The 15667-nt window shown below is 51.4% G+C and overlaps 2 protein-coding genes across 3 annotated transcripts in view; one reads left to right on the top strand and one right to left on the bottom strand.

The window, feature by feature from the left end:
• Positions 1-15667, top strand: part of LOC140389659 (transmembrane 4 L6 family member 20-like) — a 165455-nt gene that overhangs the window by 32032 nt on the left and 117756 nt on the right. The window lies entirely within an intron of this gene.
• LOC140389656 (large ribosomal subunit protein mL44-like) overlaps positions 1-15667 on the bottom strand; it is a 35913-nt gene that overhangs the window by 11337 nt on the left and 8909 nt on the right. The window lies entirely within an intron of this gene.

The raw sequence follows: 15667 nt of genomic DNA on the forward strand, positions 1-15667 counted from the left end.
TAGTCACACAGAACAAAAGCATATGATACCATGCTTTCACATAACAAGTCAAAAATAACATCCGCTATTGCACAGCAGATTTACTTCCAGCACCAGGTTAAATTATACACAATTGCAGTAGTACATTGAGTAAAGACAACAAGAGCAATCTGATGTGAGACTGGAATTCTTTCAACGGTAGCTTAAGTGGATAGCCCTGTGGCTTCACAGCGTTAAGGTCCCAGGTTCGATTCCCCGCTGGGTCACTGTCTGTGCGGAGTCTGCATGTTCTCCCCGTGTCTGCGTGGGTTTCCTCCCACAGTCCAAAGACGTGCAGGTTAGTTGGATTGGCCATGATAAAATTGCCATTAGTGACCAAAAAAGTTAGGGGGGGGTTATTGGGTTATGGGGAAAGGGTGGAAGTGAGGGCTTAAGTGGGTCGGTGCACACTCGATGGGCGAATGGCCTCCTTCTGCACTGTACGTTCTTTTTAAAAAATATATATTTATTCAAATTTTTCAACAAACCCCCCCCCCCCACAAGAAAAAGAAACAAAAACACAAGCAGAAATTGTACATTGGATTTCCCCCAAATACAATAAGCCCCCATATAATAGAAAACACAAAAAGGGAAACCCCCCCACCTTAACCCTAACACCACCCCAAAAGAACCCCCCCCCCCCCACGCCGCCGCTGGGATGCTGCTGCTGATCTCCTCCTAACGCTCTGCGAGATAGTCTAGGAACGGTTGCCACCGCCTGAGGAACCCTTGCACAGACCCTCGCAAGGCAAACTTTATCCTCTCCAGCTGGATGAACCCTGCCATGTCATTAATCCAAGCTTCCACACTAGGGGGCTTTGCATCTTTCCATAGTTGCAAAATCCTCCGCCGGGCTACCAGGGACGCAAAGGCCAGAATACCGGCCTCTTTCGCCTCCTGCACTCTCGGCTCGTCCGATACCCCAAACAATGCCAATCCCCAGCTCGGCTTGACCCGGGCGTTCACCACCTTGGACATAGTCCTCGCAAAACCCCTCCAAAACCCATCCAGCGCCGGGCACGACCAGAACATATGGCTGTGATTTGCCGGGCTCCCCGAGCACCTCCCACATCTGTCCTCCACCCCAAAGAACCTACTCAAACTCGCTCCTGTCATATGCGCTCTGTGAGTAACTTTGAACTGTATTAGGCTGAGCCTGGCACAAGAGGAGGAAGAATTAACCCTACTCAAGGCATCAGCCCACAGACCCTCATCTATCTCCTCCACAAGCTCCTCCTCCCACTTGCCCTTTAACTCCTCCACCAAGGCCTCCTCCTCTTCCTTCAGCTCCTGGTAAATCGCCGAAACCTTGCCTTCTCCAACCCATACACCCGAAATCACCCTGCCCTGAATCTCACGTGCCGGAAGCAGCGGGAATTCCCTCACCTGCCGCCTCACAAACGCCCTCACTTGCACATACCTGAAAGCGTTTCCCGGGAGTAGCCCAAACTTCACCTCCAGCGCCCCTAGGCTTGCAAACGTCCCATCGATGAACAGGTCCCCCATTCTTTTAATCCCAGCCCGATGCCAGCTCCGAAACCCCCCATCCATCCTTCCCGGGACAAACCGATGACTCTCCCGAATCGGGGACCAAACCGAGGATCCCACCTCGCCCCTGTGTCGCCTCCACTGCCCCCAGATCTTCAGCGTCGCCGCCACCACCGGACTCGTGGTGTACCTTGTTAGCGAAAGCGGCAGCGGTGACGTCACCAGCGCCCTCAGGCTCATGCCCACACAGGACGCCATCTCTAGCCTCTTCCACGCCGCCCCCCCTCCCTCCATTACCCACTTACGGATCATCGCCACATTGGCTGCCCAATAATAGCCACACAAATTCGGCAGCGTCAGCACCCCCCTGTCCCTGCTACGCTGCAGAAACACCCTCTTCACCCTCGGGGTCTTATTAACCCACACAAATCCCCTGATGCTCCTGCTTACACCCTACCCACTAGTGAGAGTGGCAGCATATCCCATCTTTTAAAATCCTCCTCCATCTGCTCCACCAACCGCGTCAAATTGAGCTTGTGCAGGGCCCTCCAACTCCTAGCTTCTGGATCCCTAGGTACCAAAAGCTCCTTTCCGCCCTCTTCAGCGGTAGCTCGTCTACCCCCCTTCCCTGGTCCCCTGAATGCACCACAAAGAGCTCACTCTTCCCTACATTGAGTTTATACCCCGAAAAGTCCCCAAACTCACTAAGGATCCGCATGACCTCCGCCATCCCCTCCATTGGATCCGCCACATACAACAACAGGTCGCCAGCATACAACGACACCCGGTGTTCCTCTCCCCCCCCGGATCAGTCCCCTCCATTACCTGGACTCCCTCAGTGCCATGGCCAAAGGCTCAACTGCCAGTGCAAACAACAAGGGGGATAAGGGGCACCCCTGCCTCGTCCCCCGGTACAGCCGAAAGTACACCGACCTCCGCCGGTTCGTAGCCACACTCGCCACTGGGGCTCTATATAGCAGCCTGACTTTAGCTCGTTGGCTTTGGGTCTCCTTGCCAGGACCCGATGAGCCCCATCCAGCTCCAGGGGCCTCGGGAAAGCTCCCGCGCCCATCAGCGAATTGAGCATCGTGCTCATATATGCCCCGGCATCGGGCCCCTCCACTCCTTCAGGGAGACCCAGAATCCGAAGATTCTTCCTCCTCTACCTATTCTCCAGGTCCTCGAATTTTTCCGCCCACCTCTTGTGCACCGCCTCGTGCGCCTCCACCTTCACCACCAGGCCCAAGATCTCGTCCTCATTCTCCGAAGCTTTTTGCTGCACCTCCCAGATCGCCGCCCCTTGGACCTTCTGGGTCTCCACAAGCTTCTCAATCGCCGCCTTCATTAGCGCCAGCATTTGTGTCTTCAGCTCCTCAAAGCAGCGTTTAAGAAACTCCTGCTGCTCCTGCGACCACGCTGCTTGGTCTCCACCCGCCGCCATCTTGCTTTTCCTCCCTCGCACTTTTCGCTGCACCAGGATCACTTTTTTAGCTGCTTCACTCGTGGTCCAATCCATATAATGTCGGGGGGGGGGGCCTTGCTGTCACCTTCCCACACTGGAAGCCGTCGAACAATTGCCATTGGGGCCCCTCTGAAGAGTCCAAAAGTCCGTTCCCGGCGGGAGCTGCCGAACGTGCGACCTACCTAGGCATAGCCGCAACCGGAAGTCCCCTGCACTGTAGGTTCTATGTTCTAATTTAACAATATAGATGGAATTCTTTCAATTTAACAATATATAGATGAAAGCCAAATCCCTAATTTATAGGATGATCTTAGCTGGACAGGCACCAGGCAATTTAACCAGGTCCTGTGCTGATAAACTGCAAAGATAGACCACGAAATGTAGCTGCAGAAGTAGGCCATTCGGCCCAGAGTCTGCTCCGACATTCAATGAGGTCATGGCTGATCAGATATAATCCCCAACTCCACTTTCCCACTTTATCACCATAACCCTTGATTCCCTTACTGATTAAAAATCTGTCAATCTCAGCCTTGAACATTTTTTTTTCTTAAATTTAGAGTACCCAATTCTTTTTTTCCAATTAAGGGGCAATTTAGCGTGGCCGATTCACCTATCCTGCACATCTTTGGATTGTGGGGCGAAACCCACGCAAACACGGGAAGAATGTGCAAACTCCATACGGACAGTGACCCAGAGCCGGGATTGAACCTGGGACCTCGGTGCCATGATGCAGAAGTGCTAACCACTGTGCAATCGTGCTGCCCATCCTTGAACATATTTAACAACTGAGCATTTACAGCAGTGTGGTAAAGCAGTCCACAGATTCACTACCATCAGTGAAGAAATTCCTCCTCATCTGTCTTAAATGGGTGGCCCCTTACTCTGAGGTTATGCCCTCTGGTCCTAGACTCTCCCACAAGGGGAAATAACCTCTCATCATCTACCTTGTCAAATCCCCTAAGAATCCTTTATGTCTCAATAAGGTTGCCTATCATTCTGCTAAACTCCCAATAAGTACAGGTTAACCTAATCAACCACTCCTCATAACTGGTTAGTTGAGCCTACATGTATAACTACCTTGCCAGTGTGAAGCAGCTTTGCTCTGCACAGATGTACTGTAAATCATACTAAAAATCCAGGGCAAAGTCAGACGCAGAATTGGAATTTACTTCTTGGCATTGAGGGGAATCTGCACATTTACTATCCAGTTGTACTAATAATAATGTTTAATATAGTGACAGACACAAATATGTAAATCTGTACATTAGAATAAATCTGCAACAGGGCTCCAGGAACTCCTCAAGCTGAGCCCTCCATGTGCCATGACTGATCCAATAGGTTTTGGTTCTGATTTCCCCATTGCCTGCCACCCACTATCTCCTTCTGACAACAGAACAATCCAAATTCATTTTACTAAAAAGGCCTTTCATTGACAAAGGTGATTTTAATTCCTTCATTTTGGGCTAAATTTGTAATTCAGGCAATATTATCCGAGTTTACCTTCCAGTCCTCTTTACAATAGAGGCATTATTTATTTGAGAAGATTCTGCTAATTTTCTCCCCTCCTAAAAATACTGAAATATGATTGCTAGGTGTCCTCCAATACTTGACCTGAATTAGTACTCATAGATCGATGACTTTCATTTTGAATGCAGTGCAGCTTAATGCGATTGAACGGCTCCAAGTGAAATGAGTTTTCAGTAATCTCAATCCAGCAGGCAGCAGCAAAACATTGTCCACAAATTAAGAATCCCAGAGAAGCCATAAAATTGGCCATGTAGGAAGTATTTTGGGGTTAAAGCAAAAATAGAGAGAGTTTTACTCTATGGCTGGGTTTGCTGCACAACTTTGATGCTGGCTAACGGAATTATAACAAATATTCCATCACTTCACTGATCACAATATTTTGCCAAAAGATATAAATTAAATATTGGGAAGCTAAAAGTTTAACTAGAATAGATAAACCCTTACAAAATCCAAACATGCCAAGTGCTGTTGTCCACGTTCTTTGGGTTTATGGATTAATACTTTTGTAAAACACATTCTCATTGGTACCAGCAATTCTGTTTAACATCTTCCTTCCAATCACATACTATGCCAGCAGATATTGTGTTTTTAAGTCCACTTGGTATCTTCACCTTTTGTACAGCCTTACTCTTAACTAGAGCCCAGGCCTATAGAGTTCCTGTCATTAATCCCTTTCCTCATTAGCTCCAGCTCCTTCTTTAAATGCCAACCTGAAACACATCTCTTTGACCATGTTTTCTTTTTTTTTTAAATATATTTTATTCAAATTTTTTCCGGTCAAACAAAATACAAAGGTTTACCTTTTTACAACAATAAAACAATATATATAACAGTGACCTTTTTAACAAATAAATAAATAATATATAAACTAAATGGCAACTGCCATAACAAAAATAATAACTCTCCAGAGATAAAATCAAACAATCCAATATACATAACCAAGTACAAATATCTATACAAATACACCCCTGAGGACCTGCCCCCCCCCCCGGTTGCTGCTGTTGCCTTCCCATTTCCTTTATCGTTCTGCGAGGTAGTCAATGAACGGTTGCCACCGCCTGGTGAACCCTTGAGCCAAACCCCTTAGTGCGAACTTTATCCGTTCTAGTTTTATAAACCCTGCCATGTCATTTATCCAGGTCTCCACGCCCGGGGGTTTGGCTTCCTTCCACATAAGCAATATCCTTTGCCGGGCTACGAGGGACGCAAAGGCCAAGACATCAGCCTCTTTCGCCTCCTGCACTCCCGGCTCTTCTGCAACCCCAAATATAGCCAACCCCCAGCCTGGCTCGACCCGGACCCCCACCACCTTCGAAAACACCTTTGCCACCCCCACCCAGAACCCCTGCAGTGCCGGGCATGACCAAAACATGTGGGTGTGGTTTGCTGGGCTTCTCGAGCATCTCCCACACCTATCCTCTACCCCGAAAAATTTACTGAGCCTTGCTCCGGTCAAATGCGCCCTGTGCAAAACCTTGAATTGTATCAGGCCTGGCGCACGAGGACGACGAGTTTACCCTACATAGGGCATCAGCCCACAGCCCCTCCTCAATCTCTTCCCCCAGCTCTTCTTCCCATTTCCCCTTCAGCTCATCCACCATGATCTCCCCCTCGTCCCTCATTTCCCTGTATATATCCGACACCCTACCATCCCCCACCCATGTCCCTGAGATCACTCTATCTTGAATCTCCTGCGTCGGGAGCTGCGGGAATTCCCTCACCTGTTGCCTCGAAAATGCCCTCAGTTGCATGTACCGAAATGCATTCCCTTGGGGCAACCCATATTTTTCCGTCAACGCTCCCAGACTCGCAAACGTCCCGTCTACGAACAGATCTCTCAGTTGCACAACCCCAGCTCTCTGCCATGCTCCAAATCCCCCATCTATTCTCCCCGGGGCAAACCTATGATTATTTCTTATCGGGGACCGCACCGAGGCTCCCATCCTTCCGCTATGTCGTCTCCACTGCCCCCAAATTTTTAGCGTTGCCACCACCACTGGACTTGTGGTGTATTTCTTCGGGGAGAACGGCAACGGCGCCGTCACCAGTGCTTGTAGGCTGGTTCCTTTGCAGGACACCATCTCCAATCTCTTCCACGCCGCTCCCTCCCCTTCTCCCATCCACTTACACACCATTGAGATATTGGCGGCCCAGTAGTATTTATTCACTTAGGCTCGGTAGTGCCAGCTCCCCCCCTCTCCCTGCTACGCTGCAAGAACCCCCTCCTCACTCTCGGGGTCTTCCCAGCCCACACAAAACTCATGACACTTTTCTTGAAAAAAGCCTTCGTGACCATCACCGGAAGGCACGGAAACACAACAAGGAATCTCGGGAGGACTACCATTTTGACCGCCTGCACCCTACCCACCAGTGACAGGGGCACCATGTCCCATCTCTTAAAATCCTCCTCCATCTGTTCCACCAATCTTGTTAAATTAAGCCTATGTAAGGTTCCCCAACTCCTGGCTATCTGAATCCCTAAGTACCTGAAATCTCTTATTACCTTCCTCAGCGGTAAATCATCTATTCCCCTGCTCTGCTCCCCCGGATGCACCACAAACAACTCACTCTTCCCCATATTCAATTTGTACCCCGAAAATTCCCCAAACTCCCTGAGTGTCTGCATTATCTCAGGCATCCCCTCCACTGGGTCCGCAACATACAGCAATAAATCATCTGCATACAAAGATACCCGGTGTTCTTCTCCTCCCCTGAGTACTCCCCTCCACTTCCTGAAGCCCCTCAGTGCTATGGCCAGGGACTTAATCGCCAATGCAAACAGTAACGGAGACAGGGGACACCCCTGCCTCGTCCCTCTATGAAGACGGAAGTAATCAGACCTCTGCCTGTTCGTGATCACACTCGCCACCGGGGCCCTGTACAGCAGCTGTACCCATCCAATAAACCCTTCTCCAAAACCAAATCTCCTCAGCACCTCCCACAGATAATCCCACTCCACTCTGTCGAATGCTTTCTCGGCGTCCATCGCCACCACTATCTCCGCCTCCCCCTCTGGTGGGGGCATCATCATTACCCCTAGCAACCTCCGTATGTTCGTGTTCAGCTGTCTCCCCTTAACGAACCCAGTTTGATCGTCGTGGACCACCCCCAGGACACAGTCCTCTATCCTCGTCGCCATCACCTTGGCCAGGAGCTTAGCATCTACATTTATAAGGGAAATGGGCCTGTAGGACCCACACTGCAGCGGGTCTTTATCCTTCTTCAAAAGGAGCGATATCGTCGCCTCCGACATAGTCGGGGGCAACTGCCCCCTTTCCCTGGCCTCATTAAAGGTTCTCGTCAAAAGCGGGGCCAGTAGGTCTATATATTTCCTATAAAATTCCACCGGGAATCCATCCGGTCCCGAACCCTTCCACACTTGCATGCTCCCAATCCCTTTTACCACCTCCTCCATCTCAATCTGTGCTCCCAGTCCCGCCCTCTCCTGCTCCTCCACCTTCGGGAATTCCAGCTGATCCAGGAAACACCTCATTCCCTCCTTCCCTTCTGGGGGCTGAGCCTTATATAACCTCTCATAGAATGCCTTGAACACCCTGTTCACTCTCTCCGCTCCCCGTTCCATCTCTCCCTCCTCATCTCTCACCCCACCTATCTCCCTCGCTGCTCCCCTCTTCCTCAATTGGTGGGCCAGTAGCCGACTTGCCTTCTCTCCATACTCATACTGTACACCCTGTGCCCTCCTCCACTGTGCCTCTGCCTTACCCGTGGTCAGCAGGTCAAACTCCACATGTAACCTTTGTCTTTCCCTGTACAGTCCCTCCTCCGGTGCCTCTGCATATTGCCTGTCCACCCTCAAAAGTTCTTTCAACAATCGCTCCCTTTCTTTACCTTCTTGCTTCCCTTTATGTGCCCTTATGGATATCAGTTCCCCTCTGACCACCGTCTTCAACACCTCCCAGACCACTCCCACCTGAACCTCCCCATTGTCATTAAGCTCCAAGAACCTTTCACTACACCCCCTCACCCTTAAACATACCCCCTCATCCGCCAATAAGCCCATATCCATTCTCCAGAGTGGGTGCTGTTCTTTTTCCTCTCCTACCTCCAGGTCTACCCAATGTGGAGCGTGGTCCTAAATGGCTATGGCCGTATATTCCGTCCCTGTCACCTTCGGAATCAGTGCCCTTCCCAAGACAAAAAAGTCTATCCGTGAGTATACTTTGTGAACATGGGAGAAAAATGAAAACTCCTTACTCCTAGGCCTACTAAATCTCCAGGGGTCTACCCCTCCCATCTGCTCCATGAAGTCCTTGAGCACCCTGGCCGCTGCCGGCCTCCTCCCGGTCCTGGACCTCGACCGGTCCAGCCCTGGATCAAGCACCGTATTGAAGTCTCCCCCCCATTACCAACTTTCCCGCCTCCAGGTCCGGGATACTTCCCAACATACGCCTCATAAAATTTGCATCATCCCAGTTCGGGGCGTATACGTTCACCAGAACCACCGCCTCCCCTTGCAGTGTGCCACTCACCATCACATATCTACCCCCACTATCCGCCACTATGGTCTTTGCCTCAAACAGTACCTGTTTCCCCACTAAGATAGCCACCCCCCTATTCTTCACATCTAAACCCGAATGAAACACCTGTCCCACCCATCCTTTACGTAGTCTGACCTGGTCTATCAGTTTCAGATGCGTCTCCTGCAACATAACCACATCTGCCTTTAATTTCTTTAGGTGTGCGAGTACCCGTGCCCTTTTAATCGGCCCGTTCAGCCCTCTCACGTTCCACCTGATCAGCCGGGTTGGGGGGCTCTTTGCCCCCCCCCTTGTCGATTAGCCATCCCCTTTTTTAACCCAGCTCCTCACCCGGTTCCCACGTACCCGTTTATCCCCCAGACGGTGACCTCCCGCCTCGACCACCCCATCCCATAACAGCTCCCCCTTCTCCTTAGCAGCAGCAACCCAGTTAACCCCCCCCCCCCTCCGCTAGATCCCCCTCTAGCGTAGTTGCACCCCCCATGTTGCTCCCAGAAGTCAGCAAACTCTGGCTGACCTCGGCTTCCCCCCTTATCCTCGGCTCCCACTGTGCGAAGCCCCCTCCTTCCTGCGTCCCTGTTCCCGCCATAATTACCATAGCGCAGGAACAAAGCCCGCGTTTCCCACTCGGCCCCACCCCTAATGGCCGGCGCCCACAGTTCCTCCTGCTCTCCCCCCCCCCCCCCCCCCCCCCCCGACATGGGGAAGAGAGAAAAGTTACAGGATCACAAAATTAACAAATTGAAAAATCATCCCCCCCACCCCGTCCCCTGTAATCACACCACCACTTTGTCCCAAAAGCTCTTTCTCTCGCCAGACTATTCCAGCTTCTCGTCCACAATGAATGTCCACGCCTCTTCTGCCGTCTCAAAGTAGTGGTGCTTCCCTTGGTGTGTGACCCACAATCTCGCCGGTTGCAACATTCCAAACTGGACCTTCTTTTTGTGAAGCACCGCCTTAGCCCGATTGAAACTTGCCCTCCTTCTCGCCACCTCCGCACTCCAATCTTGGTATACGCGGATCACCGCGTTCTCCCACCTACAGCTCCGAGTTTTCTTCGCCCATCTGAGAACCGTCTCTCTGTCATTGTAGCGGAGAAACCTCACCACTATAGCTTGAGGTATTTCTCCAGCCTTTGGTCTTCGCGCCAGAACTCTATAAGCTCCCTCCACCTCCAAAGGGCCCGTCGGGGCCTCCGATCCCATTAGCGAGTGAAGCATTGTGCTCACATATTTCCCGACGTCCGCCCCTTCTGCGCCTTTGGGAAGACCCAGGACTGTTAAATTCTTCCTCCTTGAGTTATTCTCGAGCGCTTCCAACCTCTCCACACACCTTTTATGCTGTACCTCGTGCGTTTCTGCCTTCACCACCAGGCCCTGTATTTCATCTTCGTTTTCAGCAGTCTTTGCCTTCACGACCCAAAGCTCCAGCTCTTGGGTCCTCTGCTCCTCTTTTAGTCCTTCAATCGCCTGCAATATCGGGGCCAACAGCTCCTTCTTCAACTCCTTCTTCAGCTCTTCCACACAGCGCCACAGGAACTCTTGCTGCTCCGGGCCCCATAGCAAACGGCCACCTTCCGACGCCATCTTGCTTTGAGCTTCCCTTCCTTGCCGCTGCTCCAGAGGATCCTCCGCAATCCGGCCGCTATCCTCTCCCTTTTCCATGCGTGTCCGGGGAGATTCCCTTCTGGTTTACCGCACAGTGTTTTTGCCATTTAAATTGCCGTTGGGGCTCCTATTAAGAGCCCAAAAGTCCGTTCCAACGGGAGCTGCCGAAACGTGCGACTCAGCTGGTCATTGCCGCACCCGGAAGTCTTGACCATGTTTTCTGTTAAACCTCCTAATACTTCCTTGTTTGGGTGTCAGAATTGTTAAGACTGAATGAAGCCATTTAGCCCATCATATCAGCGCTGGCTCTTTGAAAATGGTGTCCCATTTCCCTGCTTTTTCCCCGTGGTTCTGTCATAATATCCACCCATGTATATAATGAGATGCAGACAGGCAGTGACTGACACACAGGATAACCAATGAACACACACGACACATAACAACCAATCACCAGACAGGACACCACCACTAAAAAGCACACAGGGCATTAAGACTCTCTCTCTCTCGACAGGACACATCTACTGAGATAGTAAGAGTGCACAAGCCAGTGAGCACTATCACCATGAGGTAGAGAGTTAGTCTGGTCAAGCCAGTAGGAGGTTATCAGTTAGATTGACAGAGTGTCAACTCACAGCAGACTATGTACAGCAATCAGGAAGTTCAATAAAACAGTGTTGGACCATCTCCTGTGTCAGAGGCCTGTTTCTAGTTTCACTGCATCCAGTTTCAGTCAACGTTGAACCAACTTACTTAACACATCATGGTACCAGAGTGCTATTAATCCCAAAGAGCCTACCTCGAGTGCATCTGTAACGACCAGCAAGCAGCTATCCAGCGGCATGGAAAACATCCAGCCTCCTTCGCAACTCCGTATCTCCGGCAACCTCGGCGCCAACTGGAAAGTCTTCAACCAAAAGTTCCTCCTGTACATCGAGGCCTCCGACCTCGAGGCAGCATCGGATGCCAGAAAGATTGCGCTGTTACTGTTGACTGCGGGGGATCACGACATCCATATCTATAACTCGCTTACGTTTGCCGATGGTGAAGACAAGACAAGTTCAAGACAGTTCTGCTGAAATTCGACAGCCACTGTGACATTGAGGTGAATGAGAGCTTTGAACGGTACATCTTCCAACAGAGGCTTCAGGGTAAGGATGAACCTTTTCAGTCCTTCTTGACCCATCTCCACATCCTAGCGCAGTCATGTAATTATTATTATTATTTTATTTTTCTTTAAAATTTAGATTACCCAATTCATTTTTTTCCAATTAAGGGGCAATTTAGCATGGTCAATCCACCTACCCTGCACATCTTTGGGTTGTGGTGGCGAAACCCACGCAAACACGGGGAGAATGTGCAAACTCCACACGGACAGTGACCCAGAGCCGGGATCGAACCTGGGACCTCGGCGCCGTGAGGCTGCAGGGCTAACCTACTGCGCCACCATGCTGCCCCCGCAGTCATGTAATTATGACTCGATGACGGATTCCATGATCCAGGATCAGATTGTTTTCGGGGTCCAATCCAACTCCCTGCGGGAGCAGCTCCTCAAAATCAAACAGTTGACTCTCTCCGTTGCCATCGAAACGTGCGTTGTCCATGAGCATGTCAGAAATCGCTACTTCCGCATCAGGGCGGCAGAAACTGCAAAACTGGCCTCCCACGAGGCAGAAAGGGTGCAAGCCATAGCGAAAATGCAAGGCCTGAGCATCGAGGAGTGTGGCCGTTTTGCACGCTTTTCTCGGGTCTCCACGTATGCGCGCCACAACTGGGTGGACGATGAGGCCAAAGAACCTGAGGCGCATGCGCGAACGTTGGCCAACCGCACTGCGCATATGCGATGGTGCACAGAACGCGCTGACGTCAGCGTCATGACGTGTCCGAATTGTGGCTCCGCCCATTTAAAGTGGCAACATCCAGCCAAAGGCAGGCGATGTCTAGTGTGGAAAGCCTGGCCACTACGCGGCCTTCTGCAGGTCCGCTCCACCAAACAACAGCCGGCGATCCCCGCTGCAGCGCAGACGTGTCCGCTGCGTACAACAAGACATGCAGGATTCTAATCCAGACAGCCCAATGGACCCCGATGCTGACCGCCTCGAGTCTCCATATCAGGTGGGCATCATCACCACACGTGAGTTGGTCTCTACCGTGCCTGCCAACCGCCTTTCGATCCTCAGTGTGGATCCTGACGACGAGTGGTGTGCCGTTGTCACAGTCAACCAGTCTTGCATCCGATTTAAATTGGACACTGGCGCGTCTGCGAACCTCGTATCACAGTCAGAACTCGACAGAATCTGACACCAACCTAGCATTCTTCCCCCAGCCTGCCAGCTCCTTGACTACAATGGTAATGCCATAGCTGCCAGTGGGTCGTGTCAGCTAGGTGTCTCTCACAAGGCAATCAAGGCGAAGTTGAGATTCGAGATCGTCTGGCCTGACAAGGCATCCCTGCTCGGTGCTCGCGCATGCAAACTCCTAAATCTGGTACAGCGAGTTCATGCCATGTCCTCGACACCGGCGCCGGCCTTGCCCAATGTGAATCTCCAGGCAGAGATAGACTACATTCTCACACATTACCACAGTGTGTTTGATGGGATGGGCACGCTCCCATATCGCTACAAGATATTGCTCAAGCCGAATGCCACCCACGACATCCATGCACCAAGTCGGGTGCCGGCTCCTCTCAAGGATCGTCTGAAAACGCAGCTACGAGAGCTCCAAGATCAGGGCATCATTCCAAAGGTCACGGAACCCACAGACTGGGTCAGCTCCATGGTCCGCGTCAAGAAACCCTCTGGTGTACTCAGCATTTGCATTGATCCCAGAGACCTGAATCGCAACATCATGCTAGAGCATTACCCAGGCATTACCCGATCCCGAAGCGTGAAGAATTGACCTGGGAGATGGCTCACGCCAAATTCTTTACCAAGCTGGACGCCTCCCGTGGCTTCTGGCAAATTCAGCTGGACGAGTCCAGTCGGAAGCTGTGCACTTTTAACACTCCGTTCGGCAGGTATTGCTACAATCACATGCCTTTTGGTACCATATCAGCTTCCGAAGTATTTCATCGCATAGTGGAGGGCATCGAGGGGGTGTGAGTCTATGTGGACAACGTGATCATCTGGTCCACGACGCCCAAGGATCACATTGCTCGCCTCAAACAGGTTTTCCAGAGGATTCATGAAAATGGCCTCCAGCTCAACAGGGCCAAATGCTCTTTTGGCGGTCCACTATCAAGTTTTTAGGTGACCACATTTCACAGCAAGGTGCGCAACCTGACGCCAACAAGGTACTGGCAATCAATGAAGACACCAAAGGACAAAAAGGCGGTCCTCCGCTTCCTCGGGATGGTAAATTTCCTTGGAAAATTCATTCCCAACATGGCATCCCATACCACGGCCCTGCGGCACCTCATTAAAAAGTCGACAGTGTTCCAGTGGCTTCCCGCACATCAAGCGGAGTGGCTTGAGCTGAAGTCAAAGCTCACCACAGCCCCAGTACTGCCATTCTTTGACCCAACCAAGGATACCAAGATATCCACAGACGCAAGCCAGGACGGCATTGGGGTGGTGCTCCTCCAGCGAGACGATTCCTCGTCCTGGGCTCCAGTGGCATATGCCTCCAGGGCCATGACTCCGACCGAACAACACTATGTCCAGATCGAAAAGGAGTGTCTGGGTCTCCTGACAGGAATAGTCAAGTTTCATGACGACATATACGGTCTGCCGAAGTTCACGGTGGAAACAGACCACAGGCCTTTAGTCCACATAATCCAGAAGGATTTAAATGACATGACACCTTGGCTGCAGCGAATTCTTCTCCGTTTCTGCCAATATGACTTCGAACTCGTCTACACACCGGGCAAGGAGCTGATCGTCGCGGATGCCCTATCCCGATCCATCACCATGCCGTGTGAACCGGGCGACTTCATTTGCCACATCGAGGCACAGGTGCAGTTGTGTGCCAGCAACCTCCCAGCCACTGATGAACGAGTTGTCCAGATACGCTAAGAAACTGCCAACGGTCCTCTACTGCAGCGAGTGATCCAACACCTTGCCCATGGCTGGCAAAAGGGGCAGTGCCCCCAGTTCTTCAACGTTAAGGATGAGTTAACGGTTGTCGAGGGGATCCTTCTTAAACTAGATAGAATCGTCATTCCCCAAAGCATGCAAGCCATGCTGCCTAGACAGATCCATGAGGGTCACCTTGGGGTCGAAAAATGTTGACACAGAGCTCGGCAGGCAGTCTACTGGCCTGGCATCAGCCAGGAAATTGCCAACACGGTCCTCAACTGCACAACATGCCAGAAGTTTCAACCAGCTCAGCCCAAGGAAACACTGCAACAGCACAAGATCATGACTTCTCCGTGGTCCAAGGTGGGGATAGACCACTTTCACGCAAGTGGGCATGATTACGTGCTCTTGGTCGACTACTTCTCCAGCTACCCGGAAGTGGTGAAACTGTCGGACCTCACGTCCAAGTCAGTGATTAAAGCCTGCAAAGAGACGTTTGCCAGGCACGGCATACCACTCACAGTAATGAGTGACAACGTCCCATGTTTCTACAGCCAAGGTTTGACTTTGCACGATCCTACCACTTCAGTCACAACACATCCTGTCCCCATTACCCGCAGTCAAACGGGAAGGCCGAAAAAGGGGTCCATATTGTCAAGTGGTTGCTGTGCAAGGCTGCAGACTCAGCCTCTGACTTCAACCTGGCGCTGTTGGCATACAGGGCAACCTCTCTGTCGACTGGTTTGTCTCCGGCGCAGCTGCTCATGAACCGCAACCTGAGAACGACTGTTCCAGCCATCCATGTTCTAGACCTTGACCGCCTCACGGTGCTGCAGAAAGTGCAGCGATCGAGGGACCAGCATGATGCTCATGCCAAGGATCTACCTGCGCTGGCTCCAGACGATGTTGTTCGCGTCTAGTTGCCTGAGGGAGGTTGGTCAGCCCCAGCTATTGTCGTCAGGCAGGCTGCCCCCAGGTCCTTCGTTGTCCAAATGGCTGGTGGCTCCATTCTACGGCGCAACAGGAGGGCGCTACGAAAAGTTCCCTGCCCAC

This window comes from Scyliorhinus torazame, chromosome 14 (genome assembly GCF_047496885.1).
Source record: "Scyliorhinus torazame isolate Kashiwa2021f chromosome 14, sScyTor2.1, whole genome shotgun sequence".
Taxonomy (NCBI): Eukaryota; Metazoa; Chordata; class Chondrichthyes; order Carcharhiniformes; family Scyliorhinidae; genus Scyliorhinus; species Scyliorhinus torazame.